Source organism: Narcine bancroftii, chromosome 7 (assembly GCF_036971445.1).
Source record: "Narcine bancroftii isolate sNarBan1 chromosome 7, sNarBan1.hap1, whole genome shotgun sequence".
Classification (NCBI taxonomy): domain Eukaryota; kingdom Metazoa; phylum Chordata; class Chondrichthyes; order Torpediniformes; family Narcinidae; genus Narcine; species Narcine bancroftii.
Genome location: NC_091475.1, coordinates 136,039,638 through 136,053,425, shown reverse-complemented (window position 1 = coordinate 136,053,425; position 13,788 = coordinate 136,039,638).

The window sequence follows — 13,788 nt, the reverse complement described above, 5'->3', positions numbered from 1 at the left end:
TTATTTCCAATGAAATTTGGAAACTAAGCAGAAGGCATAACAAAGATGTAGAAACTCAGAAAATATGGGATCTGATTAATTATTGTTAATAATGTAAATTCAAAGAGTGGGCAACATGGGAAATGTTCAATTCGATAGGTTGAGTTACTTTTTACTTGGCTTTGGATTTTGTATTGTCCTAACATATTGCTAGGTGAATAAAACTGCACACAAAACTCAAAACTTGGCCTCATTATTATCTTTTACAACTTCACTGTAACATCCCAACTCCTACACTAAATACTTTGATTTATGAAGGTCATGTGCTAAAAGCTCTCTTTATGACCTTATCCAACTGTGATTCCACTTTTAGGAATTATGTATTTATATTCCAAGATCTGTTTGTTTTCCCACACTCCTCAGTGCCCTACTGTTCACATTGTATGTCCTACCTTGATTGGTCTTTTCAAATGCAACACCTCACATTTGTCTGAATTAAATTCCATCTGCCAATTTACAGCCCATTTTTCCAGCTGATCAAGGTCCCTCTGGAAAATTTGTAAGCCTTCTTCATTGTCCACTACATTAAACAAGAATGGACTCGGCATTGATCCTTGAGGCACACCACAAGTCACAGGCCTCCAGACTGAGAGGGAATCATCCGCCACCACTCTCTAGTTTTGACTTTCTCTCTAAACTTAACAAATACTCTTATAAAACGGAGTCATCAGCAAAATGCCCAAATAGTTTACGTTGGTCCTGATTGATTATTATGCTCACAAAATGTAAATGAGTTTGATAACACTGACATCACACTTAAGACATGTCTCCCGTAATAACATCTGATTGAAATTGCGTTCTTGGCATCATGCTTTATTGCTGATGTTGTCCAATATTCCAGGATTCTCCCTTTTTCCAATAGGTGGTTCAGGTCAGGGTTGTTCTAACGGTAGTATGTTTTGATTAATGTGTGTTCACTGTGGTAGAAGGATTTTCCTGCTAATATAACCTGCTTCGTTTTTGTTTGTTTGATTGTTATTTTTTTAATTTGCTGATGTCCCACCAAGAAGTAACTTTTCCTCAATACTTGTCGAGATGACGTAATCGACAAAAAGAGTCTTATTTCAATTTCTCATTAATAATGTATTAACACATATCTAACAATTGCAAAGATATCCATGATTGTTTAAATGATCATTGAAAGTCCCAACATCACATATAATATTAAACCTTTGGATAGATTACTCTATTTGCAATAGTCAGTGTGGCATAGGATGAATTTTTATTACCTGTACAACCTCACATCAGGTAAAATTTCATTATCTATCATCAGTGTTGTTGTAATTAACTCAAGTACAGCTCACTTTCTATCTCTTTAAATTGGTTGCTCAGTCAGCCGATTATTTGTAAATAATTCAGACATTACTAGGCTGGATACTGGCATTTCCTGCTTCTTCTATCTCAATATCTCCCTGAAATATCTCTAGCCATATAAAATAGAATTGGTGAATTTTTTCCAAATGGAGAATCATTATAAGGTGAGAATTACTGGCACTAAACTCTTGCTTTATTCTAACTACTTTTCCTTAGAATGGATACAATAATAATGTAATAAGCCATTTTTGCTGTATTAACTTCCAGCATTTTCTCATTTTTTCCTCTCCCCTTTTGGGCATTAGTCCATGGCCACAGTTCAAGGTGAAGTATGCATTCCAGTATTTTTTATTTCATTACCACAGTATTTCTCTTAAAATCTGACACAATTTGGAGTCACATTTTGTCCTCAAGGTTTTATGATGCACACCACAAGTTTCTGGAACAGTTGCTATCCCTCCATCATCAGACTCTTACATACTCAATCAGACACTAATTTAAGGACTCTTACTTGCACATTATCTGATATTGAATATTTTCTGTATTGTACAGTTTGTCTGCTTGTGGTGCTACCACTATGTATGTATGTACTGTAGGGGTAGGCCCACCCCCTGAACCTGTGACTTCTCCCTTCCAGATATCCCCAAAAAGGCTGTTATGCCCAAACCCCTCCCTCAGTGCCAGCCTTGGAACCAGGCCAGCCACATGCAAGCTGTCCTGACACTTTAAGGTGAATAAAGCCTATTAATCATGATTTTCTATCTGATTGTAGTTGATTGCTAGTACAATTTATTCACCTTAATTTTAGACCATGGACAAGGTAATATGGGTGGATACATTAGACACTGACCACAAGGATCGGGAGGCCTTGAATAAATTTGATCAGTGGGTGCACTGCCTCAACACATTCATGAGGCGCAACGTTGTGCAGAGCGAAGAAAACAAGAGGCAAGTTCTCTTTGCTCAAGTCATCCACTGGGTTTTACAAGTGGTAAGAGACTTTGCTACTTACTCTGAAGCATGGCACTACCTTCGATGCGGACAGCTGCCTCTAGCACTTCCACTGCGTCCCTTTTGGAGTCACCGAGGAGGTCTCTGTTTTCCAGAGGGAGATGGATCATATAGTCGATGACTATGGGCTCAAGGCCACATTCCCCTACCTGGACAATGTGACCATCTACAGCCAAGACCAGCAGGACCACAACGCCAACTTCCACAAGTTTCTCCAGGTGCCTAAAAGCCTCAACATGACCTATAATCCAAAGATGTGTGTCTTTAGCACTTTAGCACTTCAAAGCTTGCCATCCTGGGCTGCATGGTAGAGAATGGCATTATTGGGCCATACCTGAACTTTATGCACCCCTTGTTGGAACTTCCATTACCCCACACCCTCAAGGCTCTGAAAAGGTGCTTGGGTTTCTTTTCCTATTATGCCCAGTGGGTCCCAGTGAAATCAGCCACTTTCCCAGATTGGAAGAAGCCCACATGGTGTTCACATGCATTAAGGGTGACATCGCCAAGGCAGCAATGCATGCTGTGGATGAATCCATCCCCTTCCAAGTGGAAAGTGATGAGTCCGACTTCACCCTGGCTGCCACCCTCAATCAGGTGGTCAGGCCCATGGCATTCTTTTCCAGAACCCTCAAGGGCCCCGAGCTCCAGCACTCAGCCATCAAGAAAGAGGCCCAAGCCATAGTGGAAGCTGTGTGCCACTGGAGGTACTACCCGACCAGAAAACCATTCACCCTGCTGACTGACCAACATGCTTTGCTTTTATGTTTAACAACAAGCAGTGGGGAAAAATGAAGAATGACAAGATCCTGAGGTGGAGAATGGAGCTATCTGCCAACAACTACGAAATCTTGTACTGACCTGGAAAACTCAATGAGTCTCCCGATGTTCTATCTCAGCCAACACACGGCTGGATCACCTCTAAGTCATTCACAACAACCTCTGTCACCCGAAGACACCAGGCTCTACAACTTTGTTAGTGCCCACAACTGCCCCTACTCGGTCGAAGACATCAGTGAGTTGACACACTACTGCTTGGTCTGCACCAAACACAAACCCCAGTTCTACCAGCCAGACAAAACCCACTGTATCAGAAATTTTTGCAACAATGGATCCGACAAAATCTTGGAGATAAATAATTTCAGGGAGATATTGAGATAGAAAGAGCACATCGAACTTTAAGACCTCAACCAGAAATTGATCAAAAGCCGTGACCATTATTGGTTAAATTGCTTCGCTATTAAATAAAAGAGAATATATCGCAACTAGCTAAACAAGCAATGGAAAGACAAAGGCCTTTAGAATATAATGGAAATAAGATCTTTTTTTCTATCCAGATATAAGTTTTGAATTGCTGAAAAAAAAAAGGAATTTAATCCAATTAAAAATGTAGTGTGGAAAAAAGGCTATGCTTTTGTTTAAAGATATCCTGCCATCCTGAAGGTTTTTGATCCAGAAAGTCAAAACATTTTTTTTTTGTTAAACCAATGAAGGCTAAACAGTAGGCTGACTTTGCCAGATCTTCATCATAAAGAGGAGATGAGGGCTGAGCAGCAGAAGGCAATCTGAAAGACATTTTCAACAGTAATATTTTTAACTGTGATCTATTTATGTTTAAGAAATGAAAAATGACAACATTTTCAGGAGTGCTGGGAGGGAGAAGTTGATGGCTGCCAATTCACATATGCATTTGTGGCACAGGCCACTGCTTGTAACATGGAGGGGAGTAATGTTGTTTTGCTGTGTAACAATATTAGTAGGGGTTTCTCTTTTTTATATCTTTACAGGATTTTCTTTATTTTTCTTAAGTTCTTTACATCTGGAATAGATGATAATAATAGTCCTATATATGATAATGTAGTAGAACTAGGAGTTGGAAGTGATGAGGTATGGGTGAGAGATGGTTTTATTATCATAATAATTGGGTTAAATGGCAAATTTTGTATGTATTAATATTTACACGATTAAAAATGTGACTAAAAGAAAATAAATCAATGGTATATATGAAAAAGATGAAAGTGGATATTACTTTCCTACAAGAAACATATTTAACTGAAGTTGAGCATCAAAAATTGAAAAGAGATTGGGTAGGACCATGTTGTAGCATCTTCATTTAATTCCAAGGCTAGAGGAGTAGCAATTTTGATTAAAAATACTTTCCAGTTAAAATACAAAATATTATTATGGATCCAATAGGTAGATAAATAATGGTACATTGTCAAGTTGTTTTCTGAATTTTGGGCTTTTTTGAATATATACGCACCAAATATAGATGATGAGAAATTTGTGCAAGAAACATTTTTGAATTTTGCAAATGCCAATAAAAAATGTATTAATAGGAGGAGACTTAAATTTTTGTCTTGATTGTTGAATAGATCTGGGAGAAATGTTTTTTTTTAAATAAAGCTGCCTAAAGTACACAGTCATTAAAGAATGATAGAGATTAATAGATATATGGAGGAAAATTCATCCAAAAGTAAGGGATTATCCTTTTTATTTGAAAAGATATGAATCTTACTCCAGAAATGATTTTTTTCTTAATATCAGCACAATTGCAAGGAAGAATAAAGAAAGTAGAGTATAAGGCAAGAATTTTATCAGATCATTCATCTTTATTTTTGTCAAAATCAATAGAAGTTAGATAAAAGTCAGTTTATAGATAGAGATTTAATTCTGTGTTGTTAAAAGTAAGGATTTTTATATGTTTATGGAAAAGCAAATACAGATTTTTTTTAAAATTCATTCTAATTCAGTAATGTACATGCTTGTTTTATGGGATGCAATGAAAGCATATTTAAGAGGTCATCTAAAATTTAAAAAGATTATGTGCAAGAAGTAGAACAACTTGAGAAAGAAATAATAGAAAAAATGAATTTTGTTAAATGAGTATTAAAGTATAATACTTTGCAAACATAAAATAGAAAGCGATATAATGAGAACTAAGCAAAGATAATATGAGTTACGGCTCCTAGAACGCTTCCACCACCACTGTCTCCGCTCCATCCTCAACATTAATTGGAGTGACTTCATCCCTAACATTGAAGTACTCAAGATGGCAGAGGCCGACAGCATCAAATCCACGCTGCTGAAGATCCAACTGCGCTGGTTAGGTCACGTCTCCACTAGCCACCGAGACAGAGGTGCACCAAAGAAAAGGTACAAGGACTGCCTAAAGAAATCTCTTGGTGCCTGCCACATTGACCACTGCCAGTGGGCTGATATCGCCTCAAACCATGCATCTTGGCGCCTCACAGTTTGGTGGGCAGCAACCTCCTTTGAAGAAGACCGTAGAGCCCACCTCACTGACAAAAGACAAAGGAGGAAGAACCCAACACCCAACCCCAACCAACCAATTTTCCCTTGCAACCGCTGCAACCGTGTCTGACTGTCCTGCATCGGACTTCTCAGCCACAAACGAGCCTACAGCTGTCGTGGACATTTACTCCTCCATAAATCTTCGTCCGCGAAGCCAAGCCAAAGACATAGCATTCTTGTTTGGAAATTTAAAACAGAACAAGTTTCTAGGACAATTATAGTAACTTAGAAAGAATCAATTTGGATTACATAAATTACAAGAAAGAAATGAAATTTTAGAGTTTTATAGAAGTCTGTATAGTCAAAATTGTTAAAAGATGATAATAAAATAGAAGAATTTTTGTCTCAAATAAATATACCAAAATTAAATATAAATTGGCTAATCAATTTAATTAAAAGGAAGATAAAGAAGTATTGGGTTCTTTACAAAATAATTTTCTGGGAGAAGATGGCTTTCCCTCTGAATTTTATAAAGCATTTGAAGATTTATTAATTCCTCCATTTATGGAAGTATTAGAACAGGTGGAAGAGATGAATGATTTACCAGAATCATTTAAGAGAGCAATAATAACAGTGATTCTGAAAAAAGGGTAAGATCCTTTGAAACCATCATCATGCAGACCTATTTCATTGTTAAAAGCAGATTGTAAAATATCTAAAATGTTACCAAATAGAATAGAAAAATATTTACCTTTTAATAAATATTAATCAAATTGGATTTGTTAAAAAAGTAAATTACCAGATAATGTAACAAAGTTAATGAATGTAACACATTTAGCACAGTTAAGTGTAGTAGTTACTTTAGACGCTGAAAAAGTATTTTAAAGACTTGAGTGGGATTTTTTATTCAAAGTTTTAAGGAAATTTGGAATAGCACATACATTTATAGATTGGGTCAGAGCTCTATATAACAAACCTAAAATGAAAGTGGTAACCAATAGGCAAATATCAGAATCTTTTTCATTGACTAGATCAAGTAGAAAAGGATATCCATTGTCAACTTTATTACTTGATAGCAATAGAACCTTTGGCAGAATTAATTAGACTTTATAATGATATTAAAAGTTTTAAAGTAGATGGGATAGAGCTTAAGATTAGTTTATTTGCAGATGATATTATAATGTATTTGACTGAACCAGAAAGGTCATTAAGTATATTGCATTTAAGATTAAAAGAATATGGTATTGATTCTGGCTATAAAATAAATTGTGATAAAAGTGAAATAATGCCTATAATAAAGGTGGATTATGAGCAGTGTAGAAAGGAAAGTCAATTTAAGTGACAGAGAGATCCAATTAAATATTTAGGTATTAAAATTGATAATTTAAATATTTTTTTTAATTGAATTATACACCATTGCTTAAGAAAGTAGAAGAAGACTTACATAAATGGAAGGAACTACCTATAACATTAATAGGAAGGGTTAACTATATAAAAGTTAATATATTCCATAGAGTACAGTATTTATTTCAAATGCTACATATATTTATACCATCAATTTTTTTTCAAGAATTAAATAAATATGTATGGAAATGTATTTGGAAGCAGAAAAATGGCAAGAGTTGCATGAGAAAAATTAACATGGTAGCAGCTACTACAGTAGAGCTATTAAAGAAATACAAACACATGCCAGAGTAGTCAACTCAAGACTGGTTTATTAAAGATTTACAAGCGGCTTTTATTCCCTGTTTGTCCCGAGCTCCACGAGACAAGGTGATACGTCGTTAATTGAAACTTGTTAATGTCCCGTGCCTTTCAGCAGGGGACCCAGCTGATCAACATGCCATCCCTCGGCTCTCAGTTCCGCTAGCATGCCAGCCATTAGATAAGTCCGTGCACTGCACTGACAGTGGCAGTTCACATTACCGCGCTGAGCATCCACTGAGCCCACTACACAGCCACTACATCACGCCACCCCCCCCCAACGAATCATCACCATAATTTAAAATGCCAGACATCCACATCTTAGGCGGAACGCCCTCATCGTCTGGGCTGAAAGCACTGAATGGGTGTAGTAAAGTCTGTATAAGCAGGCTTAAGTTGGTCTATGCTGAATAGTTGTGAATGTCCCCGAATGTCTAAGATATACATGATTCCATCTCTCTTAATGACACGGAATGCTCCTTAATATGGTTTTTGTAATGGTGCCCCTGGGACCTGCCTATGAACGAATATGAAGTCAGCGTTCAGGAGTGATGGAGGCACTAGTTGTCTAGGTTTGCCATACCAGTTGGTAGAAGTCGGCTTGCTGTTAGCAATACCACTGCAGAGTTGTTGAAGGACATCCAGGTCAGAGTTGGCTGTGAAATGAACATCACCCGGAACCATAAAGGCCACACCATACACCAACACTGCAGATGATGCAGACAAGTCTTCTTTTGGAGCCATGTGTAACCCCAGCAAAACCCATGGTACCCAACCCAGTTGGGGCCAGTGAGTCGGCCTTAAGCACAGGTTTAAGCTGTCAGTGGAAATGCTCCACCAGGCCATTGGACTGCAGATGGTATGCCATGGTGTGGTGCAGCTGTGAATTGTGGCCTGCAGTCCGAAGTTATGTGCTTAGGCACATCGAATCTAGCGATCCAATTCAGGATGAATGCTCTAGCACATGTTTCAGTATCACTGGCTGATAATGGGATGGTCAGCAACTTTGCAGTTCTCTCTGATTCAGATGCAGCCTCAGATAATCCAATTTCATCTCTAGCGATCTTATATTTGTAATCTGAAAGGGTTAACTCTCTCAATCCAACTCAGATGCCGGCCTGTTCCCCAAGATTCTGCCTTCTCTCATGCGTCTCCCATGATCCACTCTGCAATTTGCAGCAGTCTGTGTTCTGTGCTTCAGTAGGTTTAAACCACACAGAATCTTACTAGTCCAATACATTAATTGGAACATCTGGTTCGCATTTTGTACTTTGAAAAGTGTTTCCCAATCATAGATACAACGTAAGGGGTTGGGGATTTCACCATTGTAAGGTGCTGAAGTGGCCGCTGCAACCTTGTGCGCTGCCATCTTAAAATAAAAAATTCTGTCTTCAGTTGCTCTCCCCCAGATAAGTAATAACCAATCAGCTTTATAATCATCATCTCATCATCTTGCTACAAATGAAGTGCCACCACCCTTTCCATTTTTTCCCTGCAGAAACAAAGCAAATCAAAACTTTGCTCTGTGTTGCAATGCACAAACATGCCGAGCCCAACAGGTTATACACCATCCGTGCAAAGCATCAGGCACTTCACGTGCCAAGCTTCAGCCCTTCCTCAGTATATTGTTCTAGTTCTCTAGCATCTGCAAGCTCCTTGATTACCTTCATTTTGCTTTATGCTGGCCTCATTTATGTGAAAAAAATGTGGTGCTACTGGAGCTGCTGCAATGACAGTGCTGCCGCTGGAGCGGACCCGCGAAGAGAAAGGAAAGGAAACAAAGTGCTCCTCCACAGGGTTCTACCACGCAGTCCAACTACTGATGGCTCTGTACAAGCTTTACATGGCTTGGAAAAGGAGCAAATTGTGTTTTGTTTCAAAATCCTGGAACCACGGGGTATTGGCCCCAAGATGGTGGAGCATACAGTATGTATGGCAGCCGCCTCGATGGGTTGTTGACTCAGGAGAAACAGAGGACTGGTACAGGACATCATTTCTTCAGGTGCTTGCCCGGGCCGCAGAAGTAGCATTTCAAGTGCTCACAAAGTATGGCAGTCGTGATGCGTCCCAAGTTAGCGGTGCCTGGGGCAACCATGAGGTGGGCATGTTGTTGGTTGAGTAGGCCGCCATGTTCTGAAGGGCCACCTCCAGTGTGCCTTCCAATCCGACTGCCCGCCATAGATTGAGCTCCACTTGCTCTAATAGTCTCTGGCGGATGTAATTGGAAAGGGTTATCTGTCACTCTTTTGGGGCTCAGATAATTTCACCTGATTGTTGTGAAACTATTTTATCTCCTTAGATAATTACACAGATGAAACCATGTTTTTCATATTGTCCTTTTGATGCAGAAAGAGACCATTTAATCCATATCAGTTCCATTAGTTCCATCGGTCCCACTCCCTCACTTACTTTCACTCTCTCTTATCCCATTCATCCCACCTCTCAGCCCCTGACTTGTCTGCTACTTATCTACATTTGTCTTAATTTTTGGTAGCCAATTAATCTACCCACAACCTGTGCAATGTGAGAGGAAGTCAGAGCACTTGAATGAAGGCTAAATGGTCACAGGGAGGAGTTGAAAACTCTACCCAGACTGTGCTATTGGTCACGATTGAACTCAGGTTTCTGGAGCCATTAGGTGAAGAGGGCACACAAAATCAGTGAACCGGTGCGGACTCGAAAGGCCAACATGGCCTGTTTCCGCTCCGTAAATGGTTATATGGTTATATGGTTATATGGTTATATGGTTATATGGTTATATGGTAGGTGAACTGTTATGCCATTGTATCACTCAATTATTGTAAACAGAATTATTGAAAGGGATAACCAGGGTCTTCACCCCACCTATTCCGGACTGACCATTAGGTATTCATTTACACAAAACCTACATTAATCCTTATTTTTATTCCTTCAACATGTTTATTAAATCCTGCAGATTCTACACACATACCCACACACATGTGCGTACGTACACACACCTGTGAGATAGTAGCTCTACTCACTGTGGCACTGTGCTGCTCAATCATTAGGTTAGCTTTCTCCACTGTTTTATAGTCCATTATCCGGAGCATAAATACTCCTATCTTCACATAATTCTTCATCATTAACAGATCTCCCAGTCCCCATTCTTTTTGCTTGTGTGCTCTAAATTGAAATTAACCACTTGATGTTTTAATGTCTATTTTGTGGATTTTAACAGATCGTGTTCATTCTCAATTGGACATTTCCCAACTGAGAGGCTCCTTTGTCTGATGTCAGACTCCCAACAGAGGTCTAATTTTATAATCAGTGATCATTGTTTGTTTTAAAACGTTCACATTCAGAAAGAGGGGATCAATATCTGAGTTATATCAGCAATGGAAAATTGCCCATTATTGTATGCCTGAGCCCTTATAGAAGGGATCCATTGTTCAACATATGAATCCCAAATGAGATGGAAAACCAATATCCATGGTTCTATTTAAATCCTGACAGATGTCAGAAGCCATTTTCTGTTTGGTATTCTAATCCTGACAGATAAGATTCATTCTTTTTCACATTTTTCCTGATTTCTGACAAAGGACTCAGGCCTGAAATTTTGTTACATTTTACTTCCTATGAATGCTGCATGACCTGATGAGTTTCTTCACCACTTTTGTGCATTGCAGATAAGATTCATAGCCTGATAGCAAATCCCAACAGAATCCCTTGTCCATTGTCCAGATTTTATAGAATGAATTTGTCGCATGTCAAAATGAGATGCTACACATTGTGCTGCCCTCCCTCCACACTTTTTTTCTAGAACATTGCTAATTTCCAGGAAATATTCATGGCATATTCAGGAAGCAGCCGAAAACAGGGACAAAATTGTTTTCATTGAAGGGGAGGAAGGTCAAGCAACAAGGAGCAGGACAACTCTGAATTTCATTGCTTTGCCTTGAAGTCAGAAGCTCATTATTCAATGCAGCTTTAATGAGGATAAGATCAAAGGTGACAGTAATGATCAGAGATATCTTGGCCCTGTGGAGTAAATGGTTACTACGGGAGACAGGATAAAAGAGAATAGGAGAGTAGTGGTGAAAATTCAATTATTAGTCATATTGGCATATTGTAATCTTGAGGATTTCAATCTCCCTCTTAATAGAGGAAGTGCAGTCTACAGACAATCAGGAATTTAATGAAATTCTTAGGGTCTTAGTGTAAAATAATAGATTAAGGAATCTGCAAGAACTAATGTAATAATAGATTTATTTCTAAGATAAGAAGGCAACCTTAAGCAATGAAGTCATTTGAAACCCAGTGTCATAATCTCCCGATACTTAGACAATAGACAATAGACAATAGACAATAGGAGCTGGAGTAGGCCCTTCGGCCCGTCGAGCCAGCACCGCCATTTTACAAATCATGGCTGATCACTACTATCAGTACCCCTTTCCAACCTTATCCCCATAACCCTTAACTCCTTTGCCCACTAGAGTCTTATCTAACTCTCTTTTGAACATAATCAGCGAATCTGCTTAAAACTGTTTCCAGTAGGAAATAGAACCCAGTTGGAAGATTGAATTTTAATTGAAGACCTTAAGAAAATACAATCAGAATCAGAATTAATTCTCATAAACATGTCATGAAATTTGTTGTTTTAGCAGCATTACAGTGCAATTATTGCTATAAGTTTACATTTAAAAATACATAAATTAGTGCAAAATAGGAGAAAGTGAGGTTGTGGTTGGGCAATCGAGTTCAACTGTTGAAGACAGAGGAACAGTTGTATCAAAGGGCAATTGAGTTCAAGTTCAAGACAAAATGGTTGTAAAAGGAAAGACTCACCAGTTGATTGGGTAACTGAGTTCAACAGTTGAAGGGCAATCAAAGTCAGGTGACCTATAAAAGTGAGGGACTGTGTAGCAGAGTGGTCATTGTTGGAGTGGAACGAGTCAGGGTGGCAAGGCTTTGGATCAATGGGCTTCAATGAATATGGGGCTGAAGTAGTGGTGCAGGAGTTGAAATAAGGAAAGGCCATCCTAATCGAGGAACAAAAAAGAATTCAGCAGGTAGCCACAGGTAAGGGCAAGTTTTAGATATTGTATATATATTTTCCTCTAGCTATAATCAGTGGGAATGACAGCCAAGGCAGGGGACTGCTTCACTTTCACAATGTGGGTAGTCAGGGAATCCAGCAGTATCCCTTACAACTTCATCTGTGAGAAGTGCATCCAGGTGCCGCTCCTGACAAACCACGTTAAGGAATTGGAGCTGGAGTTGGATGAACTCTGGATTATTCAGGAGGCAGAAGAGGCAATACACAGGAGTTACAGGGACACTATCACACCTAGGAGGCAGGAGGAGGGTAAGTGGGTGACAATCAGGGACTGTTGGAGGGGGCACCAACAGGGACAAGCACAGTGATCAGGTTTCTGGTCCTGTGGTTAAAAAGGGAAGAGACGAGAAGAGGTGAGATGTAGTGACAAGGGATTCTATAGTGAGGGGTACAGATCAGAGGTTCTGTGGAAGAGGTTGAAAGTGAACAGCCAGATATTGTGGTCAATATTGTGGGTAAGAAGAGTATGAAATTCCTACAATGAGAGTTCAAGAAGTTAGGGATTAGATTGAAAGACGGACCTCCAGGGCTATGATCTCAGGATTTCTACCTGTACCATGTGCTGCAGAGGTTAGAAAGAGGAAGATAATGCAGCTTAACACATGGGTAAAGACATGGTTCAGGAGGGAGGGCTTCAGATTTCTGGATCATTGGGCTCTCTTCCAGGGATCTTGGGACCAGTTCTGATAGGACAGTTTGCATCTAAACTGAAGGGGGACTAAATATCCTTATGAAAAGGTTTATAGTACTGGTTGGGTCTGTTTAAATTAGATTTGTGGGAGATGGGAACCAGAGTGCCAGAGCAGGTGGAGGAGGGAAAAGGTGATACAAGTCATGCTGGAAGTCAACGGCTATATGTGGGGGAAATGTTCTAAAGTGCATCTATTTCAATGTAAGGTGTATTGTCAGAAAGGCAGATAAGCTTAGAATGTGGATTGACACATGAAACTTGGAGATTGTGGCTATTAATGAAAATTGGTTGCAGGTGAGGCAGGACTGGCAGCTCAATGTTCTGGGCTTCTGTTGCTTCAGATACAATAGAATGGGGAGGGGTGGTGGATGAAAGGATAAGGTGTGGCATTGCTCGTCAGGGAAAATATCACAGCTGTGCTCAGGCAGGACAGACCAGAGGGCTTGTCTACTGAGACTATTTGGGTGGAGCTGAGGAACAAGAAAGGTATGGCCACATTCATAGAGTTGTATTATAGACCTTTCAATAGTCAATGATAATTGGAGGAGCAAATCTGTAGAGAGATGGCAGAAAGATCCAGGAAATATAAGGTTATGACAGTAGGAGATTTTAATTTTCCACATATTGACTGGGATTCCCATACTGTAATAGAGCTGAATGGCTTGGAGTTTGTCCAATGTGTTCAGGAAAGTTTTCA